The sequence below is a fragment of the Vipera ursinii genome (genome assembly GCF_947247035.1).
Source record: "Vipera ursinii genome assembly, chromosome: 2".
NCBI lineage: Eukaryota > Metazoa > Chordata > Lepidosauria > Squamata > Viperidae > Vipera > Vipera ursinii.
In genome coordinates, this window is record NC_139513.1 from 246,331,382 (window position 1) to 246,348,533 (window position 17,152).

The window sequence follows — 17,152 nt, forward strand, 5'->3', positions numbered from 1 at the left end:
CTACATTTACAACCATTGCAGTGTCTCCACGGTCACACGATCCAAATTTGTGTGCTTGGCAATTGGTATGTATTTACATTGGTTACAGCCTCCAGGGATCACATGATCACCATTTATGACATTACCAGCTGGCTTCTGACAAGCAGAGTCAATGGGGGAAGCTGGATTTGCTTAACAACATAGCAAAAAAGGTTGTAAAATCAGACACAACTCACCTAACAATCACTTCACTTACTGATGGAAATTCTGGTCCCAGCTGGAGGACAACCTGAATTTGTGTTTGTTGTAAGCCACTATGATCATCCTATCTGGATGGAAATTTTTAATAAAAATAAAACAATGACTGTGCAAGTAACACATAGCAGCGATGGTGCAGCTGTAATATTCTGCACAATACAGGTAGTCCTCCACGTACGACCACAGTTGTGCCCAGAATTATGTTGTTAAATGAAAAATTTGTTAAGTGAGTTTTGCCCCATTTTATGGCTTTTCTTGCCACATTTGTTAATTAAATTATTGCAGTTGTTAAATTAGTAGCACAGTTGTTAAGTGAATCTGCCTTCTTCATTGACTTTGCTGGTCAGTAGTTTGCAAACGGTGATCACATGAGCCCAGGACACTGCAACTGTCATAAATATGAGTCAGTTGTCAAGCATCCGAATGTAAATCATGTGACCACAGAGATGTTGCAATGGTCGTACGTGTGAAAAATGCACATAAGTCACTTTTTCAGTGCCATTGTAACTTTGAACGGTGACTAAACGAACTGTTGTAAGTCGAGGATTAATTGTATCTTCAACCCAGTTCATATGTAGATTGCAGCTGCGCCTATTGAATATTGCAATAACTGTATTTGGAGTTTCAGTCAGAAGAATGAACTGTAAAACTCAGTTAATAGAGAGGGATTATATTTGTAATTCAGCATATTACATAATGTAATAGGGAGATGAGAATTTTTCTCCCCACATTTGTCTGCATGAATTGGTGGTGAGTCATCTTATATTCCCTGAGAAATTTCTGAAGTTCTGAAGTTGAATGGGTAGGAAGTAAACATGACTTCAGACATGACTGCTGAAAAGTGGGGGGATGACTTTGAGTGGTAGTATCATTTGAAAGTTGCTACTTACCATCTGAATTTTAAACTTTTATGTAATGCCTAAGTAGGGCTTTGATAACAGGGTGGGTTTGTATATATACTCATACAGTATAAGAGCTTCTCAATCTTGACAGCTTTAAAGATGTGGATGTTGCTAAACATGTTGGCTGGAGAATTCTGGGAGCTGAAATCCATTCATCTTATGTTGTTGCTGAGATTGAGAAACACTGTCTTGTAGGAATGTGGTTGAGAGGGCCCTTTGGTTTCAAGGTCTACTTCGACCCACTATCTTCGTACCTCTTCTCACAATTCCTGAGCTAAAACATCTTACTAAATGCTCCTGCCATGCTCTTTCTTCCAGAGAAACTCCATTTCTACATGAGTTTATTTAGGAGCAGAAAACCTCCTGTCTCCACTTCCTTCCTTTTCTATATTATAATTCAAGGAGGTAGATGCAAGCTCTAAACCTGAAATCCTTCGGAATGAGTAGGCTGATTCAATTATTTTAAAAAGAAAGTTATTATGTTATCAAGATTATGGAACTAAATGGAAATTGAAAGCCAAAAGGAAAAAGGGAAAAAACCAATTATATAAATGACACAAATAAATAAGACAAAGAACTGATTACAGTATACATTACATATACACAAACACACAAACACATACATGCACACTACAAACACAGAAAAAACAAAAAAGAATCAAGGATAACAAAGACATTAAAACTCAGATTTCCCATCACTTTTTTTAAAAAAAAATAGCTGACATCTACAGTAGCTTCAAATATATTATTTATTTATTTATTTATTTAATTGATTTTATATACCGCCCTATTCCCGAAGGACTCAGGGCGGTTTACAGGGCGAATTAAAACAATACAAATAAATACAATTAAAATAGAATTAAATTAAGACTAGCCCACAATTAAAACAAATTAAAATTTAAAATTTAAAGTTAAACTAAACCCCCCTCAGTCCAGGCCAGAAAGATCAAATAACCAAGTTTTCAGGTCCTGGCGAAACGAGCGAAGGTCCGGGGCAGTCCAAAGTTCCACCGGCAGTTCATTCCATTTTTTTTAAAAAAAAATAAATTCCATTTATATCCCGCCCTTCTCCGAAGACTCAGGGCGGCTTACAAGCTTAGCAGTAGCCTTCATTCTATGTATATGCCTGCTTATTAGGGCTTTCACACACACCCCCAAGCAGCATTATTACAAAGTCAGCTTATTGCCCCCAACAATCTGGGTCCTCATTTTACCTACCTCGGAAAGATGGAAGGCTGAGTCAACCTTGAGCCTGGTGGGATGCGAACCTGCACTAATTGCAGGCAGCTGGTGTTACTTAAGGAGGCATTAGCCCACTGCTCCACCAAGTCCATAGGGCAGGCACGCCCACAGAGAATGCTCTCCCCCTTGGAATCACCCGCTGGCATTCCCTAACCGGCGGAACCCTAAGGAGGCCCTCCCTGTGGGAGCGCACAGGACAATGGGAGGCTGATGCTGGCAGCAGGTGCTCCCTGAGATAATCTGGATCCATGCCATTTAGGGCTTTATAGGTCATCACCAGCACCTTGAATCTCACCCGAAGGGGAACTGGAAACCAATGCAGCTCGCGGAGAAAAGGTGTTACATGAGAGTATCGGGAAACTCCCATTACTACTCGCGCGGCTGCATTCTGCACCAGCTGAAGCCTCTGAGTGGTCCTCAAGGGCAGCCCCATGTAGAGAGCATTGCAGTAGTCTAACCGGGAGGTCATGAGCGCATGAGTGACTGTGCGTAGGGCATCTCGGTCCAAATAGGGTCTCAACTGGCGCACCAGGCGAACCTGGGCACAAGCCCCCCTGGTCACGGCTCCTATATGATCTTCCAAACTGAGCCGTGAATCCAGGAGGATGCCCAAGTTACGAGCCCTATCAGCGGGGGGTAACACCTCTCCCCCCATCGTTAACGATGGACAAAAATGGTTCACCCGAGATGCCGGTATGCACAGCCACTCAGTCTTGGCAGGATTGAGTCGAAGCCTGTTTCTCCTCATCCAAATGCGAACCGCCTCCAGGCAATGGGACATCATGAGGGCATCACTGGGTTGGTTCGGAGTGGAAATAAAAAGCTGGGTATCATCAGCGTACTGATGATACCCCACTCTGAAACCACGAATGATCTCACCCAGCGGCTTCATATAGATGTTGAACAGGAGGGGAGAGAGGACTGACCCCTGAGGAACTCCACAAACGAGAGGCCTTGGGGCGGATCTCTGCCCTCCCATCAACACCGACTGCGAACGGCCCAGGAGGTAGAAGCAGAACCACTGTAGAACAGTGCCCCCCACTCCCAGTCCCCTGAGATGTCGCAGTAAGATACCATGGTCGATGGTATCAAAAGCTGCTGAGAGGTCTAATAGGACTAGGACAGAGGAAAAACCCCTGTCCCGAGCCCGCCAGAGATCATTCACCAGCGTGACCAATGCCGTCTCCGTGCTGTACCCGGGCCTGAAGCCCGATTGGTACGGGTCAAGATAATCGGTTTCCTCAAGGAACAGAGGGAGCTGATGCGCTACCACACTCTCAACAACCTTCACCAAAAAGCAAAAAAAAATATAGTTCTTATCTTTCTCTGTATTTCCTGATCTCCCAATCCAGACTCATGGGGCTTTTGGGGTGGGGGGATGGGCTCTGCTTACTTGGCTTAGAGCAAGGAAGAGATGTTGCACTCCTGCAAGAAAGGTGCCATAAAGACAAAACAGAATTGCCCCCTTCTCTTTTAAAAAAACATCAGCCAACTTCTGCTTGGCTCTGAGAGTCTATATCCACTATGTAGATTGATGGCTTATATTTAATCAATAGTACTCATGGTTGTGATTTCTTGTCTGGATTACTTATTTATTTATTGCATTTATATACCGCCCTTTCCCTGAGGACTCAGGGCGGTTTACAGGGAGTTAAAATCAAACATACAAAAGTTAAAAACCAAGTTAAAAAATATTAAATCAACCCTGTACTCTTAAAAACCCCAGTTAAAAATTTTCTCCTCAGCCTGGGCCCGAGAGCTCAAAGAGCCAGGTCTTCAGGCCCCGGCGGAATGATCGGAGGTCGGGGGCAGTCCTCAGCTCCACCGGCAGCTGGTTCCAGAGGGCAGGCGCTCCCACTGAGAAGGCCCTATCCCTGGGTGTCACCCGCCGGCAATCTCTTACCGGCGGAACCCTGAGCAGACCCTCCCTGTGGGAGCGCACTGAGCGCAACCTTAAAAGGCTGTTACTTCCCTTCCCTTCCCATTTTCTTCTGTTCTTCTGGAAGGAAGGAGGGAAATATATGCATGTGTGCTTTCTTGTTTGAGAGAGACGTGTGTGAAAAAACTGTGGCATATGCACATAATTGCAGTGTTTATAAATACAATATCTTATTTTATGGAGAATTAGTTTTACTCAATAATTCAATTAATATTTAATAGTAATAATAAAAAAATAACTTATATCTTCAACTTTTGGAGTGTGGCTTCTGGCAGATATATTTACAAACATAAATATATGCACACATAACGATGTTATATATATGCATTTATTGGGGAGGAAGAGATTATTAGGTTGTTTTCTAGTTTGGTTTCTAGTTAGAGAAAATGCCATCATTAGTTGGCAAAATGGGAAATTTAGACATTATAATTTCTCCTTTAATCCTTCCTTTAAGATAAATTCAATATTATCAATTGAATTTTATCAAGATAAATTCAATATGATCATGCTAAATCAAACGAAACCTTTATTATAGTCAAAGACTAGCATAAGGAATAAATGGACATAAGGGAACATGGCAAACTAACTCATAATATTGTGACTCTAAAATGACAAACTAAGTGTTCATTAAAATTGGTCTTCTGATGAATTTTAAGTGCAGCTGGTCAGAACCAAGCAACACTGTATGTTGTGGCAGGGTTGGTATCTGAAAGCAGTAGGGAGGTATAAAATTTCCCTTTGTGTCCTGGGTATTTCTGCAATAATGGTGAGATGAGGTTAGTACGAATGTCTTTGTATAGGCACTGGAAAAGTAGATATAACTGTATAACAGAGTTGGAAGGGAACCTTGGAGGTCGTAGTCTAAGTACTCGTACTAGAGTAGTCTAGTGCAGGTGTTCTATAGTTTCATCATGTCCACAGTCACAGGGGCACTGTCTCTTTGGGTATGGATTATCCTGTTTTGGCTTTCAAGGACAGCTGAGGAAATGGCATGAGACTGTGCAAAATAAAGGCTTTATGATGGTTAGGTACTTCAAGATTAGTTAAGTATGCCATAAGGAAGGTAGAGAACCGGCTGGATTTATTGGCAATAAATTGGAGGCATAGCTAGATCTAATTGGCACACTATGTCTACAACACACATGTTTTGGCCTGGTCATATCCCATGCTGAGTAGAAGATCAGGAGAGAAGCCCAAGAATGAATTTTAGTTGTCACTTTTTCCACATGGACTGAAAATCATCCCTCATAGTTAGTGGGGAAGGTCAAAGGGGAAAAGCAATAGTCTGAGCCAGTAGTTGAGTATGGTCTACTACTACTACTAGCCTCTACTTTCACAAGACTTGTCTGTAGTCTCTAGTCTCAAGGTGGCATTAGAGACACAGTTTGGAGCTTGAAAAACCAAGAATTTGGATTAAGAAGTACATGTTTCTTTCAGTCTGTCTGGATTGATAAATGTGATTTGAACCAGAATCCTACATATGCATTGCTGATACTAGGCTTATTAAATCTAATCAAATTTATTTTCCATAAAAAACCTAAAAAGTTTGTATTGTTAAAAATATGAGACTGCAGAATGATGCTTTAGGTTCTATACCATTCATAATTACTGAAAATTACATATTTCCAAAGCCATTCAAATTATTTTTAAAAGTTACATGGATACAATCTGTATATATTTATATATTTTTAATTCCACCTTTCTCCTCCCAAATGATCAAAGTAACTAAAACAATAATAAAAGTAAAAGTGAAAATACTGTATTAAATAAAAATCAAAACAGATTTATATCCTTATGTAAATGAAAGAAGAAAAACATTTATCTTTTTTCATCAGTACAGAAAGAGAGAAAAGAATTCAGAGATTAAAATTATTTATTTGACTCTGCAACTCATTAGAGCTTGCATGCAAACAAAAAATGAATGCATGAGTGGCATGAGTAACTGAAACTCGGTGTGAAAATAGCTAAAAATACATTTTCCTTTTGCATCTGGTTTCTGAAAGCTGCTGTTTAATTGAATGTAATTAATTTAGCATCCATAGAATTCTAAATTAAATGAATATATTCCAGATTGGGAAGCTAATGTTTCTGCTTACACAGTTAGCTGGTTGGGTAAGGTATAACAGAAGATACTGATATGATTGTTATAAAATAGATGCAACCTGTTCCATGAAAGATCACAGAATGAGAAAGTTTAACCCTGGCCTCTTAACAGTATAACCAAAACCAACCAGTAACTTTTCAAGTAGTTTCTATTTTCTCTTATGTCCTTACATCATAAGTAATAATAAATAATGATACATCTCTTATGTGTGTATATTATTTAGAAAACATTTCTTACATATAATGGTGAAATTATCTCTGTTATTTCAGTTTTATTTGACTTGGGCTTAAGGTTATTACCTATTTTTTATTTCTTATGTAGCAAGAAATACTGTAAAACCTAGAATAAACACTATCTGCCCTCTGACCATTTTTCCAAGAAATAGTTCAATACTTTCCAAAAAGCAACACTAATATAGGAAATTGTCCAATTTGGCATTGTTAGCATGTGAGGAAGCCAAAGATTTAGGCTTCTTTGTTAAGGTCAGAAAGATACTGTCCTGCAGAGCAAATACCATGTTTCCAACAGAGGTTTATTTATTTAATTGCTTTTCAATAACAAGAAATAAAGAGCAAAACATAAAAGGGATAGCAGTATTGATGCATGCATTGTCAAAAAGAAGGGGAAAAAGGACAAGTAAAAAGTGCTCTAATAAAAAAGCAAAAAAATGACAAAAATATGTTAATATAAATAATTATAATTCTATGTGTACATATCTAAAGCAAATAGTATCCAAGTGCTTATATATTTATAGTACATTTATAAAATTGTTTTTAATGTACTATATTCTATATTATGCAAGGCGATCAAACCGGTCAGTCCTAGAGGAGATCAACCCTGACTGCTCTTTAGAAGGCCAGATCCTGAAGTTGAAACTCAAATACTTTGGCCACCTAATGAGAAGGAAGGACTCACGGGAGAAGAGCCTAATGCTGGGAAAGATTGAGGGCAATAGAAGAAGGGGACGACAGAGGTGGCTGGATGGAGTCACTGAAGCAGTAGGTGTGAGCTTAAATGGACTCCAGAAGATGGTAGAGGACAGGAAGGCCTGGAGGAACGTTGTCCATAGAGTTGCGATGGGTCGGACACGACTTCGCAGCTAACAACAACAACAAATTCTATATTAATGAGTCCCATATTTTATTATACTTGTCCATAGGCTGTCTATGTCTATAAGCAATCCGCTCATAGGTAGTAAGTGCAATCCAATGCTGCAGTATCAGTCTTTTAGCCAGGGTAATGGCACAGAGAACCTATTTATGTTGTCCAGTTGCCAAATTCCAAATGCTAGGCATGCAGTTCAAGAGTATAATATCCTCTTGAGAATTAGGTTTTGTTGCACAATCATATAAAACAGACATGTCAAACTTACGACATCATGTGACGTCGTGCAATGTATCGGGATGGTTTTGCCATTGCCGGCAATGCTACTGACTACACTTATGCACATATGTAACATCTTTTGCTAGGATACATGACCACTGCTTGTCCAGAATGTGAAAAATGAAAGATTGTGACTAAACAAAATTTTAATGAACAGATAATACCACCAGAAATTATTTTAGCCTTTTTAAAAAATGTTGTTATTGATGTTAAGCTCACCATGGAAAACATCATATATTGTTATGTATATACTAGGTTAATTATTTAAAGACTGAAGTGCAACATAACTAGATTCTAAATAATCTATTTTTCAAAACACACAACAGTCCAAACAGTAAAAGTAAAGTCCAAATTAAGAATATTTCATTCTTAAGAATAGTTTAATTTAAAGTGATTTAGTTGTAATAGATGGTTATAGATTCAAAATAGTTTTCAAGAGTGTACAAAAGATACTATTTTTTTCTAGCATCAGCTAAATTAGACATATTACATTGAGAAAAATGTTTCTCTTTTCTTTCCTGTTACCTTTATTGATTTCATTGCAGAGATGTTAACATAGGAAATAGATTATTTTGTTATCTAATTTTACCTTCCAAAAGACAGAAGCAGATGAAAAATTTGAGGTTCTTTCCTGTTGGCTTTTTTGAATTAGCTGTTTTAGATTCTAAAAGTTTATTTCCTAAAGAAGTAACCTTGTAAATAATTTTAATGTCCTCCTCTAGTGCAGGGTAGGCAACCTTGGCTCTTTTATGACTCAAGGACTTCAACTCCCAGAATTCCTGAGCCAGCATGGCTCAATTTGGAAACCTCTCTCTTTCCCTTCAGCGTGGATGGCTCAGGATTTCTGGGAGTTGAAGTCCACGAGTCATAAAAAAGAGCCAAGATTGCCTACTCCTAAAGCCAATACAGGGAACTTTTTTTTTTTGCAAATAAAGGTGCCAGAATGCCGTTCTGAGCGTTCTATGAGAAAAAAAGCCCTGTATATATGTGTGTGTGTGTGTGTGTGTGTGTGTGTGTAAATTTTTTGAATTGCTAACAAAGAATTAAAGGGCTAATTTACACAAATAATGAACTGTCGTAAGTTGTGACTATAGCCTGCGGATAGCCTTGGGATAGGCTGAAACAGGAAAGAAGATTTAACTAGCAAGGTATTCAAAAAGACTTGATAAATACTTAACATATATATCTCCCTTGCTTCCTAGCTAATAAAGAGAGAAAGAGCCTGTGGCCTAGAGGTTAAAACAACTGCCTAATATATAATTAGCCCAGGTTCGAATCTCAGATAAAGGGTATGACTGACTGATGAGAACAAAATAAGTTCGAAATGGCCATATCAGCCTCCCTAATTCTTTATTAGCAATTTGAATAATTTACACACACACACACACACATAAAATAAGCTGATCATGTTTCAAGGAACAGACTGCCAAACTACATGTACCCTATCTATGACTGCCACTCTTCACACAGCTTCTACAACACTCTTCACATTCAGTTTCTAGAAAGTGCTGTTTGACCTGAAGAAGTATTGATTTAAGAACTCTTCTGCAGACTGCTAGGCTTCATCTTTTCCACTCACTTTCATTTCTCATTTCACCTGAATGAGTCTAATCAGTATGATGTCTACTATTAGCAACACTTGTGTAAGGTATTTTATTATTTTTCTAGGTACTTTAATAAAACAGCAGCAAAAATCCCCCCAAAACATTTGCTGCAGTCCTTTCCTTTGTCAGTAGGGGGCAGAAGACTATTGAAATTCTTATATGGTGTTCTTGCTCCCTCTACTGGTAAAAAGAAAACACTGCAGCCTTTTTCCCCCTTTTTTCTCTTTTAAAGAAAGAGAACAATTGGATTGGAAGACACAAAAGTAGGTAGAACCAATGCTAGGATTAGGCTTTGATGTATTTTTAACCATTTTTCTTTGCTTTCTGACCACTGTCTTTGTTAAATAAATAGGTCAACCATTTTGCTCCTTGTCCCAAAGGTGCTTTTTCAGGAGGCAACTGGACTTTCTTGTTTTTCTTTGAAGACATTTCGCTTCTCATCTAAGAAGCTTCTTTAGCTCTGACTGGATGGTGGGGAACGGAAGGATTTATATTCCTTGCAGATAGTTGGTCATTTGCATTCTTTTACAGAGTCCTTGAGGCTATTTGGAGGTTTACCTGTGTCCTCAGGGTCACCTGAGTAGTGCAAATATGTGTGGAGTCTCTTGGCTGCAGGATGTTTTCTGCCCTGTGTCCCTTCATTGTTGAAGACAGGTGTAGGCTGCTGGGGATGAGTATACATCTCAAATTGAAGTGCAAATGGTTCCTGTAGTCTGCAATGTTTTCTGGAAATCCGTTCATACTCCCGCGCCATTTGAAGGGTGTTCATACCAAAGTGCATAGCTAAATGTCAGAATCTGAGAACCATGACCTGGATGACTGAGAATCTCCAAAGACATTTTGCTCCTTGCAAATCCCAAAATGGAGGAGTAGAGAAAACAACCTTTCCCAAACTTACTACCTTCTTCTGTCAATTCAGACATAACTAGGGCTTTTTGCTATCAGGGTTCTGCAGCTTTAGAAAGAACCAGACAGAGAGACTGTTAGACGTTTTTAACATTGTTTTCACCTTAATTTCAGAGAGTGAAATCTTATTAATTGCTGGTCTCTGCTATTCTAAAAGCTATACAATTAATTTTAATCAATTTTCACATAAGAAAATATATCCCCTCCCTTTTGGAAAAATAATCTAGTTGAGGCAGTCACCAGGAGTCAAGACTGACCTGAAGGTACATGTATGATTTTTTTTACATGGGCTCATTTTTAGTATTCCAAAACATAACATATTGCTAAGCACATTGATTTGTGCTTTAGATTGTAAGCTGCCCTGAGTCTTCAGAGAAGGGCAGGATATAAATGGGATTTTTAAAAAAGTGCTACATACATGTTTAATCTTTGATAAGGGATATTCCCCCGACATCCACGTGAATGGGAAATTCTGTAAAAAACAATTTGTTTATTCAGAATGAAGAAAACTGTAAAAAGCCAAAAATATTCTGTTTATAGCTCTCACAATAATAGGATCTTTAATTAATGGAAGCTTGGGAGTGTTTCCTCAAATTTCAGTCATAATATTTTTTGGCCTTATAAATATTGTATCTCATCATTTTGTACAAACCCCATCCCCCACAAATACAGGCAACAAAATTTAACAAATTATTCAGTGAAAAAGAATAGCATAAATATGTAGCAACATGAAACAGACATAGGAAAAAAAAGCAGCAGAAAGAGTCTTAAATAAGGAGCTGATCTCTTGGAGAAGATCTCTATTAGTTTCATGGGACGTTGGCTTCCTGAACAACCTTACTTAACCACATGGGGACAAGACAGCAGTTGAGTGATAGAAGTCAGGAAGAAATACTTTCATCTAAACTCTCCTCATTTAATGCCTGTAAAAATAATCTACAATAATTATTACATAATTTATTAATTTCATTTTTGCCAAAAGTATTCTGAAACATAGGAAAAGCTGTTACCGACCCACTTATTTATTAACTACCTTGTGTAATCGAAATGTACCTCCAATGGTTTATAACAAGTTTCATTTATAGTTTCAGTACAACTTTGAGAAAAATGTTAACCAGCCTGCTTATACAGTATTATGATTCTAAACCATTGAATGTTAATGCTTTAAACTAGTACTGTACAAAGAATCAACTTAATCAGGTTATTATTTAATATCCTGTCTTTACTAAACCTAGTCAGTTGACATAGTGAATTGTTTGCTCTATATGAAACTTATATGGCTTCCCATCTGAGTCACACTGAGCCATCAAATCATACTAGGCTAAATTAGATTCTGAATGGAAGATTTTTATTCCATTCTGTATTGATCAACCATCAGGTATAATCAAAACATAACCTTTGTACTTGATTTTTCTAGTTGCTATTTTGTTTTCAGACACAATTTAAAATGTTAAGATGTCACCTTGAGTAAAACAACAGATATTTTTTGCAGTGTATGCCTCCCAGCATACACAAATGACAGCACAGCAGGAGGCTGATGGTGCAGATCAGCAGAGGGGCTGGACAGCTCCGGGCAATGACTGCTCACTCAGGATAAGCCTAATGACTTAAGCTGTTGACAGCCCCAGGCATGGTCAGCCTGGTGGGAAGCCAGGATCTACACCCATTGTCACCTGCACTGGCAGGAAGCCCAGGTTTGAACTGATTGGATGCCATCCACCTGGGCAGGTACAAATAGACGCCAGGTTTCCCTGTTTCCCCAGTTCGTTCTGTTCAGAATAAACTCATCTTTACCCCAGCTCTGTGTCCGTCTCTATGTGAAGCACGCGACTTTACATTTTTAATGACAGCAAAGAGACATGTGCTTCTATAATGTCTGAAGCACTTCTGAATAATTTTCAAAGCTTGCTCAGCCCTAAAATGGAGAATCTGTGTCTGAGGTCTGGCTGATGGTCACATTTGGAATTTTGAGAGCATTTAATAAACATGCTCACAAAAAGGCTCCACAGCCAATGACAAAACATCTCTCTACAGAAGAAGACCAATGAGGTTGCTCCCCATCATCTCCTCAAGCCTTTTAGGATGCTCTTTACTCACTGTTTCCCATTCTTCCCACTCCTCCAGCACTTTTCCAAACAAAGAACTAGACTGCAGTTTTCTATTTTCATTTGTGACAGGGCTCTGGAATCTATAGGAGGTTCAGAAACTTTATTGGAAATAAAATGTATTCTTCAAGCTGATGTTGCAACACACCGGCTTCTCACTTATATTCTTAAGTAAAAGAACCTTTAAAAGCAAAATGGTAGAAGAATCCAATGAATGCCAGGGGATTTATTGTTGGACACACTGGCTGACATTGCTTGTTATGGTTGATCCATAGTCTAGGGTGTATATATGTATAAATTAGACATTTCCTGCCTGGAAGCAGATCCCAAATGTTCTGTTCTGTTCCAGCCTATGACCGGCCCTGTTTGATTGCCAGGGACAACCCCTTTTTATAGTCACCAGGCTGGAAAAATCCCAACCAAATTTATTTACAAAGAGTTCAAACAAAAATTATTCACAAAGCAGAAATAATAATGTTGTGTTTAACTATCAGTCTGACTCTTAATGCATGGCATTCATGAATGAGGACCAGAAATTAATAAGGCTTGCTTTGGCAAGTAGTAGGATGCTCACAATTGCAATCCTCCTCAGGCAGTGTTTTAATAAACGCTCCTTCAAAAGAAGGTTTCTCAGTCTCTATATTACATTCAACTAACTAGACTGCTAGATCTGAGTGTGCATAAGCAAGCTATTAAGGAAAGTCAGCAATAATTTGGCCAAAGTACTTCTAAACAGGTAGATCTTTCCAACTGAAAGAGAAAGGCGACTTGTGTTGCTGGAGGAAATTCATTAGTGATTTTTGGCTTGAAATATCCTTCTGCTCTAAAGACAGCTATTTTACATATGAATATAGCACTTCAATTGGTAGCACTGGGACAGCAGACTGACATCAATTGGGTACTATTTTTCCCCCACTATGATGAGATATATCACACTTTTTTAAAAAAAGAAATTATGTAGTAGTGAAAGGGTTAAAATAGGTGAGACTCGACCTTAAGTTCATCTTCAGCAATGGAAACTCTCTTGGTAATTCTCAGCCAGATGATGCATTTCAACCCAGCTTATACAGAAGGTTATTGTGGGGATAAAATCAGAGGAGCTGATTGTAAGCTGCCCTGAGCTTAAATGCTGTGTAATTTTGAATTGAAACTTTCCAAATCCATTACAACTTGCTTCCAAGTAAATTTAGCTAGAAGCAGGTGTTTGTTTTTATAAGTAGCTCTTATTAACGCAGCTGAAAGAGATGCAATACAGTATAACCAAAACACACAGTACTGTAATATCTCTGAATCATAATTCTGTAAATGATTAATGATGTGCCATCAATTTGGTGTTGATTCTTAGTGAGCACATAGATTTTCTCTAGAATCATCTGTCCAATAGTGGTATACACTAGTACTGTATACATGGCTGTAATTAAGTACCATGCTGCTGATCATCCTCTTGTCTTTCCTTCCACCTTTCCCAACATTACAGATTTCCTAGAAAAATAGGTCTTTCCATAATGTATCTGAACTAGAATAATTTGAGCCGGTTATTTATGCCTCTAATGAGAACTCTGGGCTGATTTGTTTGGTGATTTGTTTTCTTGACTATCCATATGGTATTCTCAGAGATTTGGTGTTGGTTCTCCAACACCAAATTCAAAAACATCTGTACTCTTTCACTCCTTTTTCTTCGCAATCACTGCTTGCATCATTCTTTTTTTTAAATACAAGTTTTATTAATTTTTTAATTTTATGTCCAGATCTTTATGAAGCAATACGGTGATTGGGTAGTTAAAAGTAAACAATATCAAATAACAAAATCATTTGTAAATAGCTCAAATTATATCAACAAAAATTCCCTCTCCAATTCCCTTAGTTATAATAACAGTCAAATTAATTGACTGCCCAGGCTGAGGATTAATTTATTTTAATTTGGGGTTTTATTTGTACAGGGATAAATTTAATCTTTTTTAAACTGGTTTTAACTTTTGTATTTTTGGTTTTTAATTCCCTGTAAACTGCCCTGAGTCCTCCGGGAAAGGGCGGTATATAAATGTAATAAAATAAATAAATAAAATAAATAAATTAAATTAATACATTTCTAGTTGTAATACAATCAATTAAAACAATTTTCAAAGTATTTTCACTTATACATATATATGTCCTGTTTTTAAGTTTTACCTAATTGCAATAAAATGTTCCAAAATAGCCTATAATATATAAATGAAAACTTAGTTTTCGGGTAGCCCACATTTCCCCATTTCAATATATAGCAACTATCCTGTCCAAAATAGATACATTGTTCATTTCAATACATTCTTATTTTACACCGGTTTCTTCTGTTAAACATCTTAATAGTATAAATCAGTTCTAGTAAGTAGCTTTCTTTTCCCTTAGAAGTGCTTTTTGTCTCTTCCAACAGATCTCTGAACAAGTCTTTTAAAGTTCCTTTCTGAAATATTTGCAGTTCTTGGCTTTGCTTTTTCATTTTTTTCTGTCAATTTCCACTGTTTTTTTCTGACAGTTTGCTTTCTTTTATTTGCTGGTCTTTGGCAGTTTCTTTTCACATTCATCGTGAACATCTTATCTGATTTTATTCCACAGTTTCTCTGGTTTGATTCCTGATGTTCCTGGGAAGGGTGGGTATATGCTCAAGGTCCTATTGAGGAAATTGGTTGAAGGCTTGCTTCTTCCACTTCAGCTTAACTTGAAACTTGCAAATGAAGAGGTCCTGATTGATTCTACAGTCAGCCCTTGGTCCACATCCTTCTTATAACTGAGCTCTTTCACCTTCTTATAATAATAATAATACAACCAATCTGCTTTCTCTGAATGCCATTGGTGATGCCCATGTATGCAGACACTATTTTGTTGTTGGAAGTTTGTATTAACAATGAAGAAATAATTGGACAGAAATTAGTAAATTGTTCTGCTTCATTTCAGTTTCCTAGACTGCAAGACCAACTACTGTATATTTTCCACCTTATATTTCAGCTTTAGCATTGCTTTCTCTAATCAAAGCTGTATAATATACTTTTATGTTCTGTCAGTTTCAAATTGAATGTGACTGTAAGCTCATCAACCTCCTCTTCTTTTGCATTAGTGGATGGAGGATAAATGTGGATAACTGTCACATTAAAGGCTTCTCCATAAACTATAATTGATAATAGTTGGTCCTTTATAGCCAAGCACTGCTCTTGCTATATCCATCCTGATATAAAAGCAACACTTTCTTTTTTGTTTCCTGAGTAATAAAGTATGACATTCATTTATTCAGACCATCTAAATTCACTGATGCCTAAGATGTCAATGTATCATCAATTTATTTCACCTTTGCTGTGCTGACCTTTTCCTTGTTCATACTTCTTATGTTCCATGTTCCCTATGTATTTTTTTCTTTGCAGCTGTAGATTTTCTTTTCCTGCATGGTATAACATCAACATGTCCCTAACACTTTAATATAGCCATCTTGTAAACACAATTACGGTAGTACTCTAAAGATCCACAGCTTTTCTTCAGTAACATGTTGAGTACTGTCTCACCTGAGAGCCAATACCCACACTATACTGTCTTTCATTTTATATTTTCTATCCATGTGAATATAGAAATGGTTTACCACTGCCTTTTCCTACAGTGTGAAATGTTGCCCTTGCCATTGTCACTACAGTAATCTTTACCTTAATTATCTGCCTGCCTGTTACAAACAGTGAGGGTCGGGTCTGCTTTGTCTACCCCCCTGAAGCTTTGCATCGGCATGCCACAGGGCTGTGTGCTTAGCCTCTACCTGTACTCTTTATACACATATGATTGTGTATCATCTGACCCATCCATTGTGATAATCAAGTTCGCAGATGATACAACTGTGGTGGGTCTTATTACAGGTGGGGATGAGACAGCATATAGGGCGGAGGTACAAAAACTATCCATATGGTGTAGTAACAACAACTTGCACCTAAACATTGGCAAGATGAAAGAGATGGTGTTAGACTTCTGGAGAAAAAAGGAGGAACCTGCCCCACTTTACATCGGGGAGGACTGTGTGGAGAGAGTTTCCTCCTTTAAATTTCTGGGAATCTACCTCTGTGAAGATCTGACCTGGAAAGTTAACACAAACCAGGTGGCTAGAAAGGGCCAACAGAGGCTTCACTTTCTTAGGGTCTTGTGGAAGAACAGGGTAGAACAATGGCTAATGACCCTCTTTTACTGGTCTACTATAGAGAGCGTCCACTCATATGGTATTGTGGTTTGGTATGCTGGTCTGACAACCGCGGACAGGAAAGTATTACAGAGGGTAGTGAGCACAGCACAAGACATTGTGGGCTGTCCCCTGACACCACTGGATGACATTGCAAGGGCTCGTTGCCTTGGAAGAGTGAGGAAAATTCTCAGGGATGACTCACATCCTGAACGGTATCTCTTTACTCTCCTACCATTCGGTAGGAGATATAGGAGTATAGCCAGCTGTACCAACAGGGTGAAAAATAGCTTTTATCCATGGGCTGTTAGGCTTTTAAATGGGATATAATCTCTGTGAACCTATGCAGAATTGACTTGGGAGGCTGGTGTGTGGTGTAGTTGGTTCACATGGTGTGGTAGGATGGAGGGTTTGTTGTCACTGTGTGTTGGGGGGAGAGAGCACAGGGGGAGGCTCAGCTAATCTCAATGTACACATGTTGTACTTTGACAATAAAGGTTTATTATTATATTACTGTTGCCCAATACAGGTGCCTGCTTGCTTTGAA